This window comes from Protopterus annectens, chromosome 9.part0 (assembly GCF_019279795.1).
Source record: "Protopterus annectens isolate FY-2018-M chromosome 9.part0, PAN1.0, whole genome shotgun sequence".
Taxonomy (NCBI): Eukaryota; Metazoa; Chordata; order Ceratodontiformes; family Protopteridae; genus Protopterus; species Protopterus annectens.
This window is the reverse complement of record NC_056743.1, coordinates 762967735-762994904: the sequence shown is the minus strand read 5'-3', so window position 1 is coordinate 762994904 and position 27170 is coordinate 762967735.

The following is a 27170-nucleotide window of genomic DNA, read 5'->3' as shown; positions in this document are numbered from 1 at the left end:
ATTTCTCAGCATATTTATTTTTTGAAGAGTGAAGCCTAACTGGATACATTTCACTGGGGAGGGGGCAGTGATGGCTTAATCACAAACCAAGCAGAAGCAGTAGTTTTCATCATTATATTTTAAATTTGTTTAAAATGTGTTTTTTCTTGGCTTTCTTCCCATAGTTTGTTGTAAAGGAGTACTTGCTTCTACCATGTATTTGCAATGAAGATATTCACAATCACTAGTGTACCTGCCCAGCATAATCTGCCTGTACATGCTGAGGTATACATTTGTAGCTATTTGTGCAGACAGATAGTAGGACAAAGGAGTTGGGGATATGGAGAAGAGATGGAGCAGGTAGAGGAGTAAGTAGGAACACCTGGAGCACAAGGACCTTGGGAGTGCAGAGTTTGAGTAGAAGAAGAATAAGAAAAAAGAATTGGGCAACTGAAGATGGAAGAAAAGACAGGGCCCTAAGAACATTGTTGGTGATGCAGGCTGGATCAATAATACAGAGAGAGTTAAAGACTTGAATGTGACCCAGATGAATTGTGTTTTACTAGGGGCTCAGGTACTAAAGAACCAATAGGAAAAGGTGAGGAAGAAGAGCTGGTCACTCACTACAGCATCACTTAGCATAGACAGGTACTGAGTAATCTGCATCCTAATCAGGGAAATTTGCCAGTGATAGTAGCCTAATGTATAGCCATGCATGAGAAGCTGGAAGGCACTGCAATCCCCTATGGTGATATGGATGCATATGCCAGCTACCATGGTGTGGACAGGTGAACAAAGTAGCCATGAGTTTTGCCTCAAGAATAATAATCTATAGGGTAGAAGTGTTAGGTAGGCCTCTGGTTTGCAGAAAGTTAAGGTTCAACCCTTAATTATGGGCAGATTCGGTATGGAGGGTGAAGTCAAACCCTCAGGCCACTAAGACATGGGTATAACTTGTACATGAAAAATGACTGATATAATGTGGTGGAAAACACTGGTAACATTTGTACTTGAAAGTAAGACAGCTCTCACTCTTAACAGAATGGATGGCTACCACTGTCCAAGGAACAAGAGGGCACAAGGTCCATAAGAGGTGGAGGATGATGGTCAAGAAGTTGGGAGGTGGGGGCATGGCCAAGATAGTGAGCAGTTTTACAGCACTGACTTTTTGCTGTTTCTTTTCAAACATTCTGACAGGATTTTATATCAACAAGTCAATTAATATTCCTTTATGACTGATAGTTTTAATATTTAAATATTTTTATAAAAGTATCTTTAAGAAAAATCAAGTTTTCTTGTCAGAAGAATGTCAAGTTTCTTTGTTAAAATGAGCCACTCTAAAGTTAGTTCCCAAGAAAATACAACAAAGAAGTAATTGCAGTCTATTTTAAGTAGCATCCAGAATCTTTTGTTATAAAAGGACAAACTAGAGATCAAAATGCACAATATAAAAGAAGAATGTAAAAAACAAATTGACTTATTAAACAAAAGTCATTATATATTTTAACAATAGAAGAAGCAGTTAATGACTTTGATGGAAGAATGACAGAAAATGAAAACCATATAGAATTTGTTCTCAAATAAAATACTTTTGGAAAAAATAGAAGACTTAGATAGTAGGTCTAGAAGAAATAACATCAGGATATATGGAATTCCTTAGAAAGAGCAAAGAGATAATATGGTACAGTTTTTAAATAACTCATTGCCTAAGACTCTTAACTGAAGCTTTCTATTTTTGGTATAGAGACAGCTCAAAGATCCCCTTTGAACTCTTCTTTTAAAACAATCTACCATCTACAAGGTCAGCAATTGTTAGATTTTTTCCAGTCAGGATAAGGATTTGGTTTTGAAGACAGCATGGACATACTTTCCTATAAGAATAAGAGAAAATACCATCAGATTTGATAATGACTATTGCGCATCTATTTTGACAAAAAGAAAGGCATACAATCCCATTTATAAAAACTCTAACGAAACTGAACATTAAGTTTGCTACCTGATGGTCAAACAACTTTCAACACCTTAGAAGATGCCTTGGAATTCACACAGAAGATAAAAAAAATCAGATAAACCTGAAAAAGTGGACTGGTCTTTGACTAATTTGAAGAGACAAGCCACTACAAATGGCTGGTCATTAAAGGAAAAAATAGTAAAAAACTCAGAGACAAGTGATCATTTATTTTTAATTAGTTTAGTTTTAATTTTCGAATAATACAAATGTTTTACTTAACATCTTCATGTGAGTGTCATCAATTATAAGGTAAACATCTATTTCAATTTTTTTAAACAAAGGTTGACTGCTTTCATTATAATAATTATTATCTAAATCTTTAATAGAAGGAGTTATTTTAATAGGTTAGGTTATACTTTGTTAATGGTATTATATGTAACTATTTTGAGCATCAGTTATTTCTACTTTCACTACTTCAAGAGTTAGTAACATGTTATTAACACAATTTATTACAGGATGGCTACTGAAATAAAGGAGTGTTTATTAATATTAGAACATCTATTAAATTGTTTTATTAGATAATACAACTGTTCCTTTTAATTAAGTGTTTTAACAGAATTTTAATTGATTTAACTATTAATTAGAATTTGTATAGGTTTAAATGTTGTGTGTGCATTATAACATTGGTAATGTATTTAATGTGTAGAGATAAGTCCTTTTTCTCAATAATGCATTAAACATATATATATATATTTAAATGCTGCTCACATGATGTGGTTGTGAGCTTCTTTCTCTAAAAGTGTATTATTATTATTATTAGAGGTATTTTCCCACAAGAAGCATTTTGATTGAAAATTTGCACTTAAAAAATGTCAAGAGATGGCTTTACTTACTTTAGTGGCTCGACAATATTTTGGAACTGCTTCTGCCAGCAGATGATGTTCTTGACACCATTTGAAACAGGAAGTGTTTTTAACTGAATGTTGAGATGAGCAAAGATGATAACTCAATAAGATAAAATGAAGCTTTTTTTCTGTGTCTTAAGAGAAAATAAAGAATTACACAATATAGGTTTAAAGAGAGCTTTGTCTCTGCATTGAATAGAAAGAAAGAAAAGAAAAGAAATGCACTAAACCACAACTAAGGTGAAACGAGATGGAAAACGAGAATGCAAGAAAAATGTGTACACCATAAGCAAAATAATAAGATAAGTGCTTTTCTTGTAAAATCATCCAAAAGAAACTTCTATTTATTTGGGGCTACTGAAGTTTCTGAATTAAGTATATTCCTTCAAATATCTTATTACATACTGGAACTGCTTCCAGTGAACAAGAATACTGTTTGAGTAGTACTGACTTTTTAGTAATGAGACTGCTTAAAGATGCAATTTTAATTAACATACTGGTTAATTTAACAGCTGTTTTGTTTTAAGTTTTTTTTCTTTTATTCTTTAAGTCTCACAGGCTTCATTATATATACATTTTACACGGTATCTTCTGGATGTTATGTAAATTGCTTTATAAACAGTATCAATTTGTTTAAAATTTGTGTGAAAGTGCACTTAGAATGGGCTTTTAAGTCTGTACATTACTAGTGTCTTCAAAGAAGATCATATCTTTGGTGGATGTTGTCACTTATCAGAGTTGCTTTGTTAAGGTGGGTGTTAGCATTGGGGGGTTAAATGTTTTCTGTTTTATGATTATATAGTATCTTGTGCATGTTTATTACTTTAACTGACTGAAGTATTGGTCTATAAAATGTGTGTAAAAAATAACATGACATTGGAATATTTATATATGATTATATATAATTATAGTTCATATATGGAATATTGTTTGAATATATAAAGGCATATTAAAGTTATAGTTGTCTAATACTATTTAAATAATCTTATTTAAGAAATATTAATATAAAAATAAGATAATGTTTTAAGTATGTGCAATAGTATTTAAATTTTGATGTTAAACTTTTATAATGAGATATTGTATGGTGTAGATATATAGATAATATGGTTTGTTATAGATAAAAAGTATTACTAAAGTGAAGCCTATAGTTTATTAGCTTAGGTTTTATAATATTGATTGTAATTTATATTTTGTATAAACTAATCTGATTAAAATGTGTGATTTAATAGAACATTAATAATATAGATGACTAGTATATGAATCTTTGCATATTTTATGTTGTAAATATATACGTTAGTATATTTATAGGAGCTAGCATGATATGTTTGTTTTATGTTTTGGGATGCAAGGTCTTTTTGTCACTAAGAAATTAGTGACTTAAGGTTATAAAAAACTAAATTTTTGGGGATTTGTACTGATTTTAAATAATGCATGCTCTTGATTACATTTAGTAGATGTTTTAAGACAGTATGACATTAATATAATTTTGTATATCATATGCATATATGATTTGTGAGAGACTTATATGTTAATTTATTAATTTTATAAATGAGCTTAGTGTCAGCACATAATTGTCTATTTAGTTAAAATATAGTGAAAGGTTAATAACTACTTGTTGTGTTGTAAGTACAAGACAGGTAGATATACAGATTTCATTAAATATGTATAATATAAATGTGAGTATTATAATATGGTTGTGCTTTGTTATTTTACTTTAAGATATTAGTTTATTATTGAGAAGTACCAGTGGTGGGCAGATTAATGGAGTTGTTAGAGTAGTTTGCATGATTATATCATCGAACTAGGAATTTGTTATTCCTTGTTAGAGTGTATAAATGTTCTTAGGTCAGATTACTTAATTTTAGTTTTAGTATGTTTATCCATAAGTTGTATTAAAACTTGGGTGTTTGTTAGTTTTATTAAACCATCATATATCAATGTTTAAAGTATTTTATTTTATAAATGGCATGTTACAAATCTATTTTATTGAATGGTAATGGTCTAAACAATACATTAAAGAGGGACAGTTTATTTACATTTCTGAAAGTTCAGAAAGCTAATTTTTTTTTACAAAAAAACACTTGCTTGTTGATTTAAACCCCACCACTTTGCAGCTTCCTAGTGGCAAGTAATATAAGACTTCAAGTCTCACCTACTGGGAAACTATTAGTTTCAGTAATTTTCCTGGTGTGCTAGGCAAGTTTATGTATAGTGCATCAATTTAGAGTGTATTTGACTAGTGACACTCTCACTAATTCAAAAAAATATATTGTTGAACTCCCCTCCCCTTTCCATGAACTTTCTCTCTCCATTCTTCTTCTCTCTTTTTAGCAACTGTTAATACCAAAAGCTGTAAAACTGTATGGTTTTGCAAACTGCCTCAAAGTTTCTAACCACTCCTTTCACTGTTTCTTCACTTGGGTTCACTCCGCTCCCCTACCCTACCCCCATTCCCACCCAACTCCACATCAATTACCTTTGTAAATAACCATCTTAGCCCCATCCTCCCTGATCCCCAAGTTCCTGTACTCCCCAACCAATCACAACCTGCCCCTCTTAAAATAACCACTCCCACCTCTTGACTCACTACAACTGACTTCTCCCACCCTTCCTCACTGCTCTCACCCCCCCCCCCTCCTGTGGCTATTATCATACACCTTCCCTCCATCAAAAATCTATTCCCCTTTCATATTCTCATCATCCTTCAATATGTTACTTTCTCTCTTCTTACCCTTCCTTCTTCTCCTTAGCAAGTTCTCTTCCTACCACATTCAACTAAACCTACTCCCCTCTTCTGCCACCTCTTCTCATAACACAATTGACACCAGTAGCCACTACATCTCTCCCTTTTCTCCCTCACTCTTCTCATGTACTGAATTCAATCTCCCCAAAATCAAACTGTCTCGAAAATTCCCCTCATTCCACAGAATTAAACATAAATTTCACTCATCCTACCTCTATACATCACTTCTCTTCTGCCCACTAAACATCCTTCAACTCTTAGGTGACATTCACCCGAACCCTGGCCCACACTCTTCACCAAGTCCTACCTATACCTCACAAACACTTCAGCAGGTACCTAAACCTAGTCTCAAACATCTGTCTTGCTATTCACTAAACATTCATAGCATTCTTAACAAGATAACTGAATTCCACACCTGGATAGCCCAGTACCTCCCCAACATAGTTAGTCTCTCAGAAATAGGGCTCAAACCACATAATGTAGACAAAGAATTTTTCCACCTGGACATAATGCACAAAAGAGATGGAGGTGTTGCAATTATGTAGTGTCAACTCCTATGCATATCTCCGCAATTAACCCTCCCCCTCCCCCTCCTTTCACCCAGCTGAACTCATTATTGTCAACTACAAACTAAAACTCTAACCATAGTTGCCATCTATATACACCCTGGAGAGAATATACTCCTATTAGAACAAATCTTACAGTGGATGTCTGACAGTACACATAATGAAACAATAATACTAGATGATGTTAACATCAATTGGCTCACCCTCATCTCTAACTCTCTCACCACCAGCATAAACCTATATGTATACACCCATCTTATCTCTTCACCCACTTTTCTTCATAAACCCACAAATACCTGCTCTATCTTGGATTGGATACTTGGCTCTAAGCCTGACCTCTATCACTACCATGAATCCCTATCAGACTTAATCAGTGACCAGTCCCCTATACATGTCCAAAGGTTCTCCCCACCTCTCTAGACCTCATAAATTTAGAGATTGCTGAATGCTAATCAACTTCAACCTGGTTACATTAAATAATTCTCTCTATGCTATTGACTGGTCTTTTCTCTCTTCCCTACCTCCGGATGAAGCTGTCTTTTAATTCATGTCCATCTTCCTAAGCATTCTGAATTCCCTTGCCCCTCCCAGAATTGTCAGAGTCAAATCACAGTGTTCCCCTTGGCTCTCCAACTCTACTTGGTCTCTTATCCCTAACAAAGATTGCGCCTGGAAACTCTGGACTAAGACCAAATCTCCCACACACTACCAACAATATAGGGATCTCAGAAATGTAACCAAAAAACACAAACTCTGACTCTCATCCGAAGATACTGAACCCAGGAACCCTAAAACATTTTGGAATACTGTCAACAAAATTCTCCACCCAGGAAATCCTTCAACTCCCAACCCCTGCCCCAATAACACACCCCTTGAAAATGCTTCAAGTTTCAATTCATACTTCACAGATACCATCAGCAAACTTATGCAAACTGCCCAACCAACCAGCCCCACACCCCTACCACCGTGACTGCAAAACAGTCCTAACTAATACCCATTCCAACCAGCTACATAAAAAAATTCTTACCAAACTTAAACCAGGTTCCCCTTCAGATGACAACCTGCCACCTCTCTTCCTAAAAGCTGCTGCTGTCTCCATAGCATATCCTGTCTCCATCCTTATAAACCACTCAATTAGTGAATCTACTGTTCCTGCTCTCTGGAAAAAGTTCCACACTATACCAATCCACAAAGGTGGAAATTCTGTTAAGCTCTCTAATTATTGACCTATTGCCATACTTTCTCCTCTCACCAAAATTCTTGAGCACTGTGTTTATAAACAAATCTCAGCTTATCTTACTCATGAAAACTTAATGACCCCTACTCAACATGGCTTCCGCCTCCACCACAGCACCACTACTGTACTTATTTCCTTTAATAGCTCCATCTCCCTAGCTAGAGACAATGATAAACTAGTGTCATGTATCTTTTTAGCTCTTTCCAAAGCCTTTGACATTGTCTCTCACACCATCCTTCTCTCCAAACTCTCGCAACTCAGCCTCTCCTCAGCAACTATCTCCTGGTTCAATATCTACCTCACAGTCAGACTGCAATCTGTAAAATTGCTCTCTGCTCTTCCTCCTTTTCTCCCCATCAAAATGGGCATCCCTCAAGGCTCTATTTTAGGCCCCATCTTTTTTTAACATTTTTACTAACCAACTTCACATGTCCTGTCCTCAGTCTTCCCTCATACAGTACTCAGATGACTCCAACATCATTTCTGCCGCTGGCAGTCCCACTGATCTACTAACCCTGACACAAACATTTTTCAACCTCACTGAAACATGGCTTACTAACAACCAACTCATGCTAAACCCTGAAAGGACAAAACTTCTTCTCTTCCTCCCAAAATCCCTTTACCATCTTAAATCCTCATTCACCATCTCTTCCCTCAACAACACTATGATCATAGCTGACTCACACACTAAACTGCTTGGAGTAATAGTGGACGATCAAGTAAAATTTGACATTCATGTACTTAACTGCATCAAAAAAAAAAAAAAAAAAAAAAAACACCAAAAGCTTGGTTTAGTCTATAGAAACAAAAGGTTCCTCACACCTAGCTCCAGGATCTCACTAGCCCAAGCTTACCTTCTCCCCAACCTGTTTTACAGCTCTCAAATTTTAACCAACTTACAGTCTTCACTACTTTCTAAATTTTAAACCACCTATAACAACATTGCTAGATTTGCAGCCAACCTGACTGCAAGATCACACCACTGTCATGCTCTCCAGACACTCAGCTGGCTAGAGTTTCTTAACCAACTCTTAATTACCCAACTTCTCAATATCCATACTATTATGAATAAGCCCTCCTTTTGTCTTAACATTTCCTCACTTGTCTCCCTCTATAAGCCCCTCCATCCCTCAGAAGCTCTGACCAATGCCTCTTACAAATTCACAAAAATAAAGAATCTATTGGACATAATCTCTACAGCTATTTCCCTACTCTTGCATAGAACAAACACCCCATGAGCCTCAGAAATGTTCCTACATTCATGAATTCAAGAAAACTCTCAAAAGGTATTTTAATAGCACATGGGTTTGCCTCTGTAATCATCCCAACTGAATGCATCCCTTTCTGTATCACTATCCTCTCTATTCCTCCCTTCCCTATTACCATAACTCACTTAACTGCTCTGTATTGTACAATTACCCTCTGAAGATAACCCAATGTGTTATGTAGATTCATTCAAATGTTTTATTGTATATTTCTTTGCTATTTTATTTTTCAAATGTAGTAATGCCTCTTACTCTATTGTACTCTGGAGCTTTATCTACATTTGCTTAAATGTTTTATTGTAAATTTTCACTGTATTCATCTTCAGTTTTGTAAATTTTCTTGCTTACTTGTACCGTGGAGCTTTTCTCCCTGGGCCTCCATTGAAAAACGGCTTTTGCTCAGATGGACTATCCCGGTTAATAAATGTCAAATAAATAAATACATACATAAATAAATAAAGGATTATATGATATTAGTTGGCTGTCATTTTAGATAAAAAGAAGAGGCGCAATTATCTTATGAATAAATTCACCGGGTATGCTAAAAGTGATTGATACTTATTCTGATAAGAATGGCATATTAAGATTGGTTGTAGTTGAAATAAATAAAAATATATACTCTTATAAGTACCTATTGGATTCCTGGGACTGGAGCTAAAGTTTTAAAAAAAAATAGAAATTGTAATGTTTTATATGATAGGAGAGGTGATTATAGCTGGAGATTTTAATTATATTTTATCTAATAAAGCTAGCAACATGAATAAGAAACCTAGACTTTCTTCAGTTGCTAAGCATTTAGATCACTTTATTAATTCTATGAATATAAAAGACATTTATGATTTAATATCAAAATCTCTCAGTTATACTCATTCAGATAGATTTGGTACACAAACCAATGTTGATAAAGGTTTTACTCTAATGGCTTGTATTATAAAACTGAAAATATTTTAGTAGTATATTGTCCTTTAACTGATCAAAATACAATTAGTTTTAATCTTACATTAAAACCCCATAATGTAATATATCATGAGACTTCCAGCAGATATTATTAAAATTAATGGTTTTAGAGAATGTTTTATAAATGTGATTTTTTTTTAAGTTCAATAATAATGGTGAAGTTACTGATGTTATTTTGTGGGACACACTGAAAGCTTATTTGAATGGTAAAATTAAAAATCAGTACATATGTAAAAGGAGAGAATGGGATAGGGAACAAAATGTTTTACAATCCAAAATAGATAATTTAAAGTTAACTATAAAACCCAATGATAAAAGTCTGCTAAATTAGAGTTGAAAGTGTTGAATCAAAGATATATTGAAATACTAAATCATAAGATTTCAATAAAAAAACTAAAATTACATTTATATTCCATAAATCCTAAGAGTTAACATAGATTAGCTTTTAGATAAAAGAAAATGAATAATTTAAATCACTTAGATGTCATATAAATTGGAAATAATAATAAAACAGTGACAGGTTTAATGATATATTAGAATGTTTTAGGAACCATTATGAAAAAACGAATAAGTTAAAGAACAATAGTTTAGTTGATAGTTTTTTTAAAATATAAGATACACTATAAGAACACTAACTGAACAACAATGAAATAAAACCGATGAGACATTTTCATTTAAAGAATTAAAAAAGATCAAGTTAATAATTTTAAAACAACAAGGCTCCAGGTTTAGATAGTACAATTCTGGAGGTATACAACTTAATGCCTGACAATACAATAAAACTTTTGTTAAAGCTTTTGAAGAAATTAAATCTACTTTAAATGTTACCCCATCTTGGAGATTTTCTGTAGTTTCACCTATACAGAAACAAGATAAGGATACAAACTTATGTTCTTCATACCATCCTATCTCACTTTTAAATGCTGATTATATATTTATGTCTATTTTAGCGAAAATATTAAATTATATTTTGACAGTTACTCATTTAATCACAAATTGGAATAAATTATCTTTTTACTATGGAAGGTCATCTTACTTTTATTAAATGGTAATACTACCTAAAATCTTGTTTTGTATTAATTTGCTAATTTTAACCTCTTCTAAAACTTTTTAAAGAAAAAAATACTATTTTTCTTAAATGTATATGTTATTCTAATAAACCAAGGATATATTTTGAATGGCATACAAAACATTGGGAGGAAGATGTTATAGGTTTTCCAAATACTACTGAATTATATGCTAAGTCTGTCATTAATAAAATTATAGCTCAATTGCTTAACTAATCATATGATTTTTAGTGGAAATTAATCCATGAAAGGCTCTTACTTGCTAATAATATATTTACTGTACAGACTTGTACACAAATTGTGCTTAATAAATTTCATTGGACCCTTAAAGATTTTTGTATGAATGGATGTAATAACTTTATTTCCATTCATTTTGTCAATTATATCCTTTCTACATTTAAGAAATATATGAATTCTAAGTATTTGGTTAAAAATCTTATATTTTTATTGTTTCCTATAGCATCCACAAACAAATGTTTAGTAACACATAATTTGAGTAAAATGTTAGATTTTAAAAATTGTAGTATAACTTTTTGCATCAATTCCTAAATGTAAAGAAATACTTTTGGCAGATTATCTTCTAGCTAGATATAATAAAAAAAAAAAAATAAGCAATTGGTTGAGTTTACAAATTTAAAAGGAATTTGTAAGTGATAAAATAAAAGTATCATTTGATTCATTTCAAGCTGTCCCTAGCATTTTAGAATTTTTATTCAACACTAATAGCAATTTAATAAGCAGTAAGTCTAATTTACCTAGACTATATAATATTAGGACTGATTTTACCTTTTCTGATTTAACATTTTGGAATTATTCTACAAAATTTAACAATGATGTTTTTTTCAGATGTAAATAAAAAAAATCACAAAAATCTTGGAAGTATTTACATAGAGCTTTTATAACTCCCCATAATGTTTCCTTACTATATAAATCAGTAAATATATATTGCTGTAGATGTGAAACTTTGGACATGGGTGGGGTTCATATGGTGCTAGTGTGTAAATTCTTATCTCCTTTTTGGACAGATTTAAAACATTTTTCCTCAGTCATTGTCAGATAGATGTATTATTACCAATTTTTTGATTGTATCTAATGATCCAATTCCAACACCAATATTGCCAGTGCCGCTTGTACTGTCTAATTTAGCTATAGCTAGGAATGTAATCACAACAAATTGATAATTAAAACTATCCCATTATTTATAGAATTTATATATTTAGCTAAAAGCATATGTAAAAATTAATTATCAGCTATTAAGATAAGAAAATCCAGTGTCACACACCTATATATACACTGGCAAAAATGAAGTAATTTACTTGAACAGTATTAATGGTTTGATTATTTATAAAGAAAGTCTTGTTATGGACTATTGTAAATATTTATAAACTTGTTATGTTTTAACATTTTTTAATTTGTTGTTATTAAAATTTAATAAAAAGTTTTATAGAAAAAAGAAGTTGGGAGGCAAGAAAAAAAAAAAAGAAAACTGGTGATGATGCAATACTTTCTTCAGTCAGAAAGGAACACCTTCTGAACCTAAATCAATGTCTGTATTTACAAATAAAATAATAGATTAACAGCTGCTAAAATGTTAACCGCTTCCACTTGTCTCACAGCAAAACCAATTATTCTACAAAATTTAACAGTGATGTTTGTGAAAGGCAGATCATGCCTTCTGAACCTGATTGACTTCTTTGAGGCAGTCACCAAAGCCGTAGACGAAGGTAAGTTGGTTCACACAGCCTATCTTGACCTCACCAAGGCTTTCAATACCATCCCCCATTCTGGAATTATAGCTAAACTCACTAAACTAGATATAAATTCCTATGTCACCAGATGGGTTGCCAACTGGCTCACTGACAGAACCCACATTGTAAAAGTTGCAGTCGCCAAATCTGACTTCAAACCAGTGACAAGTGCAGTACTACAGGGTTCAGTCCTGGGACCTCTCCTGTTTGGTATCTACTTCTCTGAAGTACAGGCTAACACAGAAGGCCTTTGACTAATGAAGTTTGCAGATGACTGCATACTAGGAGCCATAGTCAAGTCCCCAAATTATGTGAACATCCTGCAGATGGGCCTCACTGAGACAGATGCCTGGTGTGAGAGGCATGGCCTCAAGCTCAATGCCAAAAAGTGCATTGTCATCCCCTTTGGTAAAAAGTCTGTACCCATGAACTACCACATAAATGGCAGTGTATTTAATGCCAGATGTGTGATAAGAGACCTTGGGACCCAGGTGGACAGTAGTCTCTCCTTTGATAATCACATCGCCACAGTAGTCAGGAAATCCTTCTATGTGGCACACCTCATCACAAAAGGGTTCTCATCCAGGAAAAAAGAGGTCATTGTTCCCCTCTACTCGGCACTCATTAGACCCATTATAGAGTACAACGCCCCTTTTGCAATGTACCTCACAAGACATCTGCAGCAGCTGGAAAAGCCACAGAAGTATCTCACAAAGAGGATTACTGGCCTCAAACAGATGTCCTACACTGTCCATCTCAAACAACTCCAGCTTTACTCTGTAGGATCTCATCTACTCAGAGGCGATCTCTGCCTAACATATAAAGCTATGCTAAACTCAGAGCTGTTGGACATGCTACACCTAAAGAAATCACAATCCCTCCGAGCTACATGCTCTAGGGGCCTAAACCTTGTCACCACAATAAACAGGGCATGCTGGAGGGATTGATTCCTGTCCCAGAGACTTCCTATACTCTGAAACAAGCTACCCATCTGTGTCAAGCAAAGTTCCTCATGAGCACTCTTCAAGAAAAATTTTGATGAGTGGATGGGAAATAGGAAATATACCTCGGGGATCACTTCTGTGGCTCTGCTCGACAGAGGCACAGGAAATTAACTTTCTTGGGTGGTGTAAGACAGGGAAACTTGTTAGCTAGGCTTACTTAGGCTCTTGGGCTGAGAGCCTAGTACCTACCTATAAACCTCTGAATAGATAACACAGTAAATTTATAGCTGGGAGTCAGAAAAGGCCCACAGCAGCAATATTAGACTAGGAAAAATAAAGTATTGATATTGTGATACTTCACTAATTTCATACAAAAGTCTGTTTAGCAGTGATCCAGTGAAACAAACAGGCAGTTGTCAGGTTGGATGTTAAGCTTCACTATATCTCATCCTAGCAGAAGGCAGCTACAAGGATGGAGTAGCCAGGGATAGGAATATTGTAAACAACTAAGGTAAATCCATGTTAGATGTTCAAACAACTAAGTAACAAATGCAAAGAGGCTAGTTAAGAATTTTAATCTCAGTGTTCTCAGGAAGATTGCAAAATTTACACAATAATCCATAAATTCTTTTTGTCACTCAGAAACAAAGCAACATCAGTGAACAAGGGTGATTCTGTAAGTAATGCATTATAAAATTACAGAAGGCATGAAAAATAATCAGGCACAAACAATGACAAATGTGCATGGTTCAGGGAGAGAAGAAAAAATCTAAAAGGAACAGAAAGACAATAAGGGATGTTCTGGTTCTCCCCATCAATGTGTCTACTTGCTTTATTCTACATTTTTACTTTTTCCATACACAGAGAAACAGGAGATTTTGAAGAGGAAAATAGTTTTGAAAGAAAACAAGTTAGCAGAAGGAAGCCTAAGGTGACAATGTGGAGAGCCTACAAGAGCAACAACTTGGGTAAAAATGTTAAGAAAATATGATGAGCAGTGCAACAGCAGTGAAATTAAACAGATGGAAAAAGAAGTTATGTTATACAAATGTGGGGGAGGGCTTAGATCACAGAAATGTAAAATATGAAAGAAAAGGAGATCTTTGTCTGATGATAAGGATTTTTGAAAATAATGAAAATTGGGTCTGAATGTAAATATAAATACACTCAAATTATAAACCATAATCCAAGAACAAAAGATAGAGAGACAATGAACAGAGTACAATATATGTCAATAAACTGGGAGACAGGGAAATAAAATGTGAAAAGGTGGGGGCAGGGGTCTAAATCTGATGACAATCTTAAAAAGAAACTCTAAGAGTTGATAGAGGGAATCTTATTAAAGAAAAAAAATAGACATTAAATTGAAAACATAGCGGGGAAGTTGATGGCATTGGGGTAACAGACACAGGGGGTTATGAAAGGAATGGTAGGGGATAGTTTATATGGGCAAGAAGAGTAGTGACAGGAGAAATAAGTTAGTTTCAGATAAGAGGCAGAAGGATAGGTGATGGAATGAAAGCAAGGAAGAAGAGCAGTTTTAAGATGAGTATGTCCTGAGAGGAAAATTAAGGAAGACATAGGAAGGCAAGAAGGACATCACAGATACAAAGAAGTTGAGAAGAATGGCTACAGAGTTGGAAGAAGACAGGATTTAGACTGCAGGAAAGGAAAATAAATAAGAGATAATAGCAAAAAAAAAAAGAGTGACATGAAGATGCATGAGAAGTGAAGAATAAAGAAGTAAAAGTAAGTCAATGAGAAGGAGAGTAGTGATGGGTGATTGGACAACCTGACATAAGAAGAGGTGTAGTTTGAGTGTCTAAATTCCCTCCAAATAGTAGCAGCTGACAACAAGGGCCTAGTTATTTAAGGGCAGGGAGTTCTCTTTCTAAATTAGGTAGTGATCAAGTTAGTTCAGGTTTGGGTTAATGAGGAATGAAGATAGAGAAGGGAAAATAGATTAAGAGGGAAGGGGTTACATTAGTTACATGGAATGTAGAGGCCTGTCAAACCCAATTAAAAAGAGATGGAGGCATGGGATATTAAGGAGATAAAGAAGTGTGGATTGTGTTCTTGCATGTCTTTAAATTAAAGGGGAGAGAAGTGAATCAGTTAAGAGAAGGAAGTATATAAATATACAACTACCATTCAAAAAAAGTTCCATCACACAAATTTACCTGAATGGAAAAATTCAAAAATGTTTTCATGTTTGCTCTACTATGAGTCCATGTGAGTGTTTTTTTTAACCCTTACTGGCATTTTTTTAATTTCACTACAATTATGTAAGCATGGAATTAGAAAATTTAGGTAAGAGGGTTATATGAGGAGATGCCCTCATGGATTGCCCCTGAGCTTGCAGCTCTGCAAAATTATTTTTGTGTTGTCACCTATAGATTTAATTGGTGTGTTTTGACAAGTTCAGTGAGGAGTTTATAGTCAGCAGTTTGTGCACTGGCTTATTGAAGAGGATCCACACAGGAGTGAATTGTATTACAGGGAAACGAGATGACAGTTTATTTGAAAAAAAAGGTGAGGAAGTGGCTAGGATTGGTGATAGAGTGCTTTATATGGGATAGGAATGACGAAGGAAAATATTTAGAAATGAGAAAATGCATAGCCCAAATGTGAATGGGGAAGGGATCTATGCCGAAATGTTCAAATAATAGGAGAAATTGAGAGGGGGCATAGGTTGAAGTGATAGGAGTAAAAGTTGATGTTATAATTTTACAAGGAAAGAGCTGATGATATAGAAAATAATTAAAATGATGAGGAAGACAAGAGCTGGAAAATGTGAATTTATCAGAGTGACTTTCATAAGCGTTGCGAAAAAATGATCAAGAAAGAAGGGAACTCACCAAGGATGGTACAGTGTGGAGAAGTAGATAGCATAGGTTCTTGGAGAGAATGTGGGGAAGGAAAAGTGGAGGCAGGGGTGGCAGAGCATGTGCTGATGATGCAGAGAATAGGAGCAGGACAGAAATGGGCTGGGAATGAAGAGACAGTATGTAGAGGGGGTCAGAGTTTCATTATTAAGAGGAATGGTATAAGATGAACCAAGTGATAACAGAAAAAGAGAGATTTGGGATTAGGGTGGTGAGATGGGTAAAATAGTCTGTAAGGCATGACTAACATATGAAATGGGAATAGGTAGAAAAGTGTTTGCAAATTTGGAGCAAAAATAAGGGGAAGTACAGAGAATAGAGAAAATCAGACAAAAGGAAATTAGGAAGAGATCAGTATAAAGTGTTGGTTGGGAGATGGTGGACATACACTTGAGAAGAAGAAACAAAAGAGAAAAAGAGAGGCATGAGATTTTTTGGTGATGACAGAAGGATTAGAAATAAAAAAAATGAAAAACTGAACAAGCACATGAATCTGTCTAGTACCAGCATCACCACCACAAATGTTAAGGAAAAAATAAACAAAAACAGAGAAACTAGTGGTCTTAAAACTTTTTTGATGAGCTCAGTCACAATAATTTTAAAAATCATGAAACCCAGGTAGTATTCTAAAGCAACAAGCTTTTATTCATTGCAGACAAGCGATCCTCAGTAGCAAAAAATCAGAAATCAATAGAATTAAAATAGAATGGATTAAAAATAAACATTCTCAGTATGGAAACTTAAAGATAGGATGGGAGAATATTATCATGGAATGGACAGGAAAAGATAACAGGTGAGAAAAGTGAAAGAGTAACTGCCTATTATGATGGATTGCATGAGAATATAAGGGGATGGAAAAACTCAGTAAGACATGATGAAACTGAACTACTGCCCACAGATACATGGACTGATATAAGATCAGCAGATGAGGATAAGACACAGATGGTTGTGTGCGCCAGTGAGGCTGTGGAAGGAAGGAGAAGGTGAAGAAAAGCAAGAAATGCTGAGGATGAGGCAAAGCTGAGGCATAGATAATCTGCTTAGTCTAGGAATAGACATATAAGTAGGCAGAAATGATATGGGTTATAGTGATGAAGGAATAGGAAAGTACATGAAAAAGGGAAAGAACACCTGGAAGTTACATGCCTTTGATATATGGTGACTGGAAAGAAAGGAAATGTAGGAGGGAAGTTCTGATCTTGCTAGAGGAGTTATATGAAAAAAACTAGAACAGGATGGATAGGAGGAGAAATGCATGAGCAGGGATTACAAAGAATTCAAACTTGTACTGCTTAGACAGAACAGTTAAAGAAATAGTGAAATTATTTTTTTTTATTTATTTCATTAACTGATTCAGTAACCTGGTTTATCACTTTCATGGATTAGTAATCATTTCCAATATTTAGAAAAGTGCTATAGAGTTGCATTTACACTTGGCACCTCACCCAAGCCATAGCTAAAAAGGGATAGTCATCTACCAGATTAACTAGTTAACAGGATAAATAAATAATTTGGTGGGTTATTAAGAAAGGTAAGCTGTTTGAAGGGAAAAGAATCTGGAGAAGAAATATTATATATGGCTATAGTATTATAGCACATGGAAGCAATTTAAAGAGATGAGAAGCAGAAAGAAAAGAATGGAGTTAGACAGGCCAAAGTTAATTGGAGATCAACAGGCCAGGTAAAACATGAATGCAGATGTAAGGTAGGAAAGGGTGGGGTGAAAAGAAAAGAGCAAGTAGTAGAGAAAAGGAAGAATAGATGAAAAACGAAGAGAAGAATGAAAAATTGGGATGACTATGGGGAAGAAGTGAAAGGTAAAAGGATGAAATGTAGACTGCAGGGAGACATGGAAAATTTCCTACAAAGGAAAAGCCTTATTGCGAGATGGGAGAAAGATTTATTTTTACTTGGCTTTCTTTGAAATCATGAGATTGGTTACATGGAAAGAAGTTTCACTATAAGAAGATAACAGCTACCTTCACTACTTCACTGCAACTTATGCTGATATCATTTCTACCTCTGTTAGCAAAAGTCCTTTAAAATGGAGATGCCGGTCAATTCTATTTTATTTCTAGCAACATGTAGCCTGATGTTTGGAATGCTCACAACACTATCTCAGCCACCTGTTATCACTGTGACCAGCTCCTCAAACCTATGGATAATTATTAGTTTAGTTACACTGACTTTGTTAGTATAACCAAAGCTTTTGGCCTTGCCAACCCTTTTTTTTTTTGCTCATTTCTCTCTGCTCAGCTGTGCTTCTGAGCTGTGTTCCAGACTTTGGGATCATGTCTCCTGCTGGAACTTTGCTGCAAAAACTGCTTATTAGTTGTCAGATGTGAAACATGTTAACTCAGGGGTTTTGCAGGGTTTAGTATCCTATCTTGCATTACTCATACCACTTCCCCATGACCGTCCTGACCAGAAAATCATCATATATACTGATGATATACTTATAAGAGTGAAATCTTCCTTCTTGTCTTTTTCTTTGTTCCACAAGGACCGGACCAACCATGAGTAGTGCCAGTCATCCAACACCTACTAATGACACTTTACAAATCTAAGGCTATGCTTGCTGGTGACACTAGCATGCTCAGTTTTTTGACTTTCGGCTTTCCCGATTTGGGGTCGCCACAGTGGAACTCCGGTCTGCTCATGATTGGCAGTGGATTTTTATGGTGCCGAGTTGCCAGCCCGACGCCCAACCTTCAAAGAAGGCATGCTCATGCATGCTCACACCTACCTGCATGTCTTTAACATCACTCAACCACAGGGAGGATATGCAAACTCCACACAGAAGGCGCTCCAGCCGAGAATCGAACAGGAAAACCTCTTGCTGTGAGGCGACTATGCTAACTGCTGCACCACCAAATTTATGCATACCTAGCTTTCAGATGATACCTTCTCTAGACTGTAGACCAATTATATCACTGAAGCATCCTCCCTTATCTTCTTTACAGACCCTATTTTCTGCCCATTGTAAACAAGTAGCATAATGCCTGTATGTGCTAGAAGGATTTCAAGGCTATTTAGTCTATGGAAGCCTTAGAAAAATCCATACAGTAATCATCAAATTAAATATGGCTTCTACCTTCTCAGTGTTTCTTCAGGCAAAAGCAACTTTGCTCTTCATGCCCTTTTCAACAAAGTATCCAGGCTCATCCCAATTAAGGAAATGGTGGACTTAAAATCAACAATGCACTTATCTTTAAGATTATGTATCATTACTTCTGTCCATGTTTCTACATAGGAAAAATTGTTAATGCTATTAGAACTAGAGTATATCAGCATTACCGAGACATTCAAAATAAAGACAACAAAAATGTCTTAGCTACACATGTTTCTAATAATGAAGGGCATGGTTTCAAGTTTATTATTATTGACCAAGTAACCTTGGGTGACAGAGGGGGACCACTGAATGACTACTTGGAATATAAGGAATTAAAATGGCAGCTTAAAACAAATGCAGGTACACATCCTGGATTAAATAGCTCCATATCCACTAGCTCTATTCTTAGACTTAAAGGTGATTTTTTTATGAGATGAACAATTATGTAATAATACATTTAATTCAATATTTTAATATTATCCAATAACATTTTTATAACGGCTTCAATGTCTTGCAATTTTATGTTTGTAAAACTGCATGCAATGGAAGATTAGAAATATTCATTGCATTTAAGCCTTTTACGAGTTAATTAGGGACATAATGAATTAATTCATGTTGAATGCAGTATATAAAAAGGCTGGGTAGTGTAATTGGGGTGTATTCTGAAGAAGTTTCTCATTTACTGAAACGAAAGCCCTAAATAAATTTGTGGTGGATTGTATTCTGGTTCCTGTTTGTCTTTTCATGATGTTTGGTTTATTGTTATGCCTTATGGGCTGCACTGGTTTATTGTTATGCATTATGGGCTGCGTTTTTAAGACACTGGTGTGTTGTCTGTTGTGTGTGATTTGTTTGGTGTTGTGTGTGGAATGTTTGAGTGTGTGTTTTGGAGGTCTTTGCTGTTTTATGTAGTAATTCTTTATCATAATGTTGATATGTAGAGCAATGGCTAGCTCACTCAGAACTTATACTTTGTACAACTAATACTCATATGAGGTTCTCTCACAATTGTGAATGTTACTTTTCTAAATGTTTCTTTTCCAATTTGTTACGTGTTTTTTTTTTTTTTTTTTACACTGATATATTGTGTGGAGCTTTTCTCCATGGGCTTCCAGTGAAAATAGGCAGCCCTGCCCAGTTGGAATTCCCTGGTAAACAAATGTAAAATAAAATAAAAAAAGGATGCCAGGCTTAGATTTAGCAAAGTAGTAACCGATATCCTGAAGTGTGATTCTGGGGTATTTCATGTAAAGGCCAAGACTGTTGCATCTCAGGGATTTCTCCTTTCCCCAAGATAAGTGATTTTTGTGTTAGTATATATATATATATATATAACAAAAGCAGGAGTGTCAGAGGCACAGCCCATTATGTTAGGAAGCAGAAGGTCTTATTCCTTGCAGAAGGGATCCTTCTAGGAGTTTTACTAACCCTGAATGTGGTTCTTTTCTGATAGCCACACTTTCTTTTGCTTGTACTTACCTGTCAGTCATCAAAGCAGCACATGTTATAGTTCCATAGCCGCACATGTGTAGGATCTGCTCTTCGTCTCCAACTTCTTTACTTTAATCCTCACTCTGAGATTACTGCATCTGAGAGAATAGATGATCACTGACAGGCAATGTAATGCCTTCTCTCATTTTCTTCAGGGTACACCTCTCATTTTCTTCACGGTACACCGACCTTGGAGTACTCCACTCTTTAACATGCAGATATTATGATATTCCTCAACTGTGAGGTTAAAGCAACTGTAAACTCTATATATTATGCTTCATCAACTGCAGCTCAGAGGTGAATATATAGACAGCAGCAACTCAGGCCCAGTACACAGAGCTTAGCCAAGATGCAGTTATTAATTGAGAGGGTAAATACAAATAAAGAAGTTAAGTTTCAGAGCCACAAAGAGGGTAATTTTGTGCCTTCCTCATCACTCACAACATTGTGTTGCTGTTAATAAATGTCAGGCAGAAATGTAATAAGCATAGCTGACCTCTACAATACTCTATAAATAGTTTGTGATGATGAGCTTTATTTAGAGATAGAAAGCCAGGCTAGCAGTGATAGCATACCTTTCCTTTGCTAAACAAATGGTACAAATCAGGGCTGCTCTGTCTTCTGTGCTCAGTTTGATCATGCATTTACAACTGGCCTTGTTCCCTGTTATTTTTGGGTCTCACTCACGATGAGGTGCGTCACATAGTAGAATATGTTGGCATAAGTACAAGCATCTGAACTTAATCAGCTACTCTTCAAAAGCCATTTGGATATCAACAGCTATGACTGACACTAAAAGACACTTCACCTTATAGGAGAGGTTTTCAATTAAACATTAATTAAAATAAAAAAAATAACCTTTCTCAAATGAATGCTTTTATCTGGCACTACTTTCTTCTGTACCAAGTAATACAGCATGTGTGATTTTCCTAAAGAATAGATTCAAGTGAAAATATCTGGCAGTACTTACAAAATGTACCTTTAACCATGGTAAACTAAAGAGGATCCGTTTTTGGTAAAGCCGACCTTTCCTCTTGATAATACCTCATTTCCCCTGGAAACAAAATGCTGTGTACAAAAATTTGCATAATGCATTCATTTATAGCAGGAAAACAAAGTGTCCCAAATCATTTACCTTAGCATTTAATAATTTTGATTATTCAGCATTCCATTTTTAGCAAGAAAAAAGGAAGATAATCAATCAGTAGGAAGTAAAACTGTATCTGTTGAACGAGGGGGCTATCAATTAGACTATACTTGAATGGTTTTAAATAAACTCTTGGAGAGTACAGTAACTACAGACTATTATGCAAATTATACCACTAATGCACTTTGCAGATATAACTATCTTTTATCTTGATAAGGACATGCACTGAAAAATAATTTTAATACAATTAGGTCCCTAATGGGAAGTCATTTGATTAATGTTTCAAAGCTCCACCAATCTGTCTTAAGTGTTTAACTTTCTAGTTTGGTTTCATCTTTCTGTACTGTAGATGATTAGAAAACATATGACTGCTATTCCTTGACCAGTGGCATGGTCAGAAATGAATATCATCAAATGACTCAGTTTCATTAAGGCTCCTTATGTGGCAGACAGTTTTCAAAATGCTTTTACAACTTTCTCATAAAAAACAGCAATGCTATGATGTGTGTTCCCTAACTTGGTGTAATACATTTAAAGAGCTTTATTCTTACTTTAATGAAGGCATTGAAAACAGCAGATGTATGCCAATGTGTACTTTATCCTGACTTATAATCTCCATTCAAGGTTATTTTCTTCAATTTTACCCGGTGTTAAGGTAATATATTATGCACATTATTCAGGCATTATTTCAGTATTTAACATGTGTTTGTCACTGGCTTAGCATATGACTTGTCATTTGTGGTAACATGACTGACTGTCAGATTGAAAGCCATGAAGTAATAAAACCAATCATTACACTTTTACTAATGGAGATGCAAGTATCTGCAAAGTATTGTGTGTGAATACTTTTTGATGTCAATATGGATGCTTCATTTTCTGATTACATCCCAAAGAAACACCATAGATTAAATAAAATCCTTCAGATTCCCTGCAGTATAGTGTGTGTGTGTGTGTGTGTATGTGTGTGTGTGTATACATGTATACGTATGTACAAGCATGTGTGCACATATGTGCATGCTTATGTGTGTGTGTTTGCATGTGTCTCTGTGTTTGCTCAAGTGTTTATGTACATGTATACATGGCTGTGTGTACACACACACACGCGCGTACACACACACACACACACACACACACACACACACACACACACACACACACACACACACACACATACGTACTTACTGTGATGGGGTGGTGGCCCATCCAGGATTACTTTCTTTTGCTTGTGCCAGCTTAGTAGTGCCGACAGACATCTGCTGTCCTTTGACTTTGAATTGGATAAAGCATGTATTGGAAAATGACTGAATAAATAATTTGGGAAATAAAAACTGAAGGGAAAATGTCTGTTTTATACTAAAATATAAAGAGGGGAGTGTGCTATCAAAAGCCAAAACAAATCACAAATTTTGGAGACTAAAATGTTATTTCAGAGCTAAGATTACTTCATACATACACATCTCTTTTAATTCTAAAATAAAACTCAGTATACCTAAAGTGTGAGTCCCTTAGAATACCTGCATTTTTGGGTGTCTCAGTTTGACTTACACTGAAACGTTTCACCAAGGACTCACATAAGACTGTCAGTAATGGAATATGTGAAGATCAACAAAAGTATGAAAATAACATATAGCACAACATTAACTAAATTGCAAAATAGTTGGCACTTACAGTTCAAACATTTTAGTAAAGGAGAACCGACCACCACAAAACATGCAGAATAAGAAACTTAATTTTAATTTACAAAGATTTCAAGCAACAAGCTCATCTTCAGCATCATAAAACACATATAATTAAATTATCTTGTATAGAGATACCAACAAGAACAATTAATGTATTAAATCAATAAAGTCAGTTAAAATTCCATCAAGTAATTAGAGTACATAACCCAGAAAATTATTATTTAAAAAGACACCTGCTTCATCTTCAAAACTGTTTTCACACTATTGATAGGATTAAGACCTGGTTCACAATCAGCTCTAAAATAATTTTCTGGATATGCAACTTTAATTAATTGGTGGAATTTTAAATGACTTTATTGATTTAATGGATTCATTGTTTTTGCTGGTTTCTGTATATAAGGGAATTTAATTATATGTGTTTTATTACATTGAAGAAGAGCTTGTTGCTCAAAAGCTTGATACATTAAAATTAAGCTTCTTATCCTGTTTTGTGGTGGTTGGTTCTCCTTTTTGTCATTGCCTGTCATCTTATCTATTCGAGTACATATAGCTGTTTATATTATCATCTGTGAATTTGTATTTTAGTAAAGGAAATCTCTGAATTATTTCAAACTGTGTTGTTTACATGTCACTCCTTTATGAAATGTTAGAGACACAGTAAATAGTGAACCGTAAAGAGAAAAGTATTAATAAAATAGTAATACATAAGAGAACGGAAGGAATGATGAAGGATATTATGGAACAGAATGTTTACAGTATAAAAGAGAAGGCTTGTCAAAAATTGATATTGGTTGCGAAAGAAATTGTGAATGATATTATAGGAAAAAGGGAGATTATGAAACTTATTGTAGGCAATATTAACAAGGCATTTGATACAGTAGGACATGATGACTGTGGGATGTTATGGAGAAGTATGTAATAACTAACAGAATTAGGAGTGTGTGTTTGTCAGCATATCAAAATAACAAAATGAGTGTTAGTGAATGTGTGGTTGAGTAAAGAAATATGCATGAAGTGTGGGATAAGACAAGGCTGTCCCATGAGTGGAATACCATTTGCATCGGTAATGAATGTGACAGTGAGCGAGTAGCTAACAAAATGAAAGATGCTAGACATGTGATGCAAAAGGAAGTGACATATGAAGGCAATATAGTAACAGTTGCTGAGAAAAAAATACGGATGAAGTGTTGATTTGTCTGAATGGATGTTTAGAGGAAGTAGGGATGACCATGGCTAAAGATAAAATTAAGAGTTTGGATGATATAGTGAAAACTGGGGTGTGTACTTTTCAATAAATGAGGTATCTTTGCTAGGGATAAAATTTGGGGAAAATTATATAGTTATGATGCAGTGGGTGGATTTGATAAATGGAAAAAAAAGAAATATGTTTTCTGTGGATGACGTATAGACTATCAATCAGAATAAAGGTTTATCTGCTGAATTCTGCATAAATAGGAAAAATAGCAAATGCTTATATGATGCCACAAAAATATGAAAAGGAAATTGTGAAATTGGCATTTTCTTTTTTATGGGGTTCAAGATTAGATGAATGATAATGAAGGGGGATTAAGGTTACTAAATCCAGTTGTTTATTCTGCTTCTTTAAATTTATATACAGATTAAAATGGATAATGGTAGAGAATGGGACATTAATAGTAAGAATGTTTAAATACAAGTACAAAACTTCTAGGAGATGATGAAAATAAAATAAGGTTATGTAAATGAAGAAATAAAAATTATCAAGCAAAAATACTAAGATGGAAAAAGGATGATACAGAGAAAGATAGAAATATGTAGTATAATAATGTGATGTAACATTATTATGTAAATCAATATGAAAATTTACTAGAAGTAATTAAACCATTAAAAGCAGGAAAAAGTGGTGCAGCAAGATAGTAGAGTACCATGATTCCTTATGGAGGGTACAGGACATTTGATCCTGGATGATTTGACCCCAGTATTAAGGTTATTAATGTTACTAGCATTAATGGATTGCAAAATTACATCTTTAAAAAAATCTAAATTTCAAACTGAAAAAAGCCTACATCTCCAGCATTCACTTAAAATTCATATATTAGCATTATAGTATTATTTCTACATCATCAAGGCTGGCATCCAATGTTACAAACTAGCAAAACATCCAAGAAAAAATATTTTCTTAAAAATGTCCCAGATTGTAGCTCAGAACTCTCCCTAAAATCTAAAACATTTCAGATAAAAATAGAGGCTTACAGTCAACATATAATGACAGTCAATAACCTTTTATTATCAAATGTGCAGATGCTTGCACAACCTTATAAAGACACCTATGAAAGCATTTTGTTAGTGTTATAAAGAAACATATCACATAAACTGTTATCATTAAAAGAAACCTACCACATAAAGTTTTGAAAGATTTTTTCCCAGTAAAAAGTCTTATTTTAGTTTTCCTAAAACAGTATTATGACAAGAAAGGCAGGAAACATAGCCATTACAGTAAACTTTCATAACAGCAAAATAGGAAAATTCAGCTACTGCCACCTACTGGTTCCCATTTCTTAATGGGTTAACTTAAAATCCTAAAAAAAATTGTTAACTTCCTGATTAAAAGTCAAAATTGATTTCATTTTAAATATATTAAAACATATTAATTAAATTAATATTTACATATTAAATAACAGATTAAATAAAGATTGACATATTACAATTTTAAATAATGTATTAAACTGCTATTTAAAAATCGGATTAACATATTAAATTTAACTAAAAAAAGTTTATTTAATTTTTGTGTGGTTTATTATTTATTACAAAAATGCTTTTATTAAATTTTATTTGGGGTCAAATCATTTAGGGTTAAACTGTCCCATACATATTCTCATAGAAAATAAATGTAAATTTAAATATGAAAGTACATACAATTGCATTGTGGTCAAACTTCTTGGGGTCAAACTGTCCTGCTTCCCTTATGGAGACTTGGAAGAAATATGTAACCAGTATATGGGAATACACAAGTAAAGACTGTGCTTATTTTGTGGGGAGGAACAACAAAGCATATATTTTTTTTAATGCAAAAGAGTGGTGAGACTATTGAAAAGTTGTGTAAAGAGCATTTTTTGAGAATATTATTGGCAAACAAAATAGATAGGAATATGATTACATGTGGATATTATAACAATAAATGTTTGAGATGGGTAGATACTAATTAACTTCATGTAATATTAGTTATTGGAATGAAAGGCTGAATTAAATTTTGATTAATGGAAAATAGATTTTGGCAGATATACTGAGGAAAATTAGATTATGGTTGTGGAAGAAGGAGTGGGTGGGGGTCAATGATGGGAGAATTAACAATGAAGATGTTGTAAAAAAAATGATAAATAGTAAAAAAAAAATAGAAATGTATATATATATGTGTTTGTACATATGTGCATTTTGTGAATATGTAAATAATGTGTTGTTTATGCTGTATAAAATAAAGCACCCGTACTTTTTTCGATAAGTGCATTGGGCTCTTT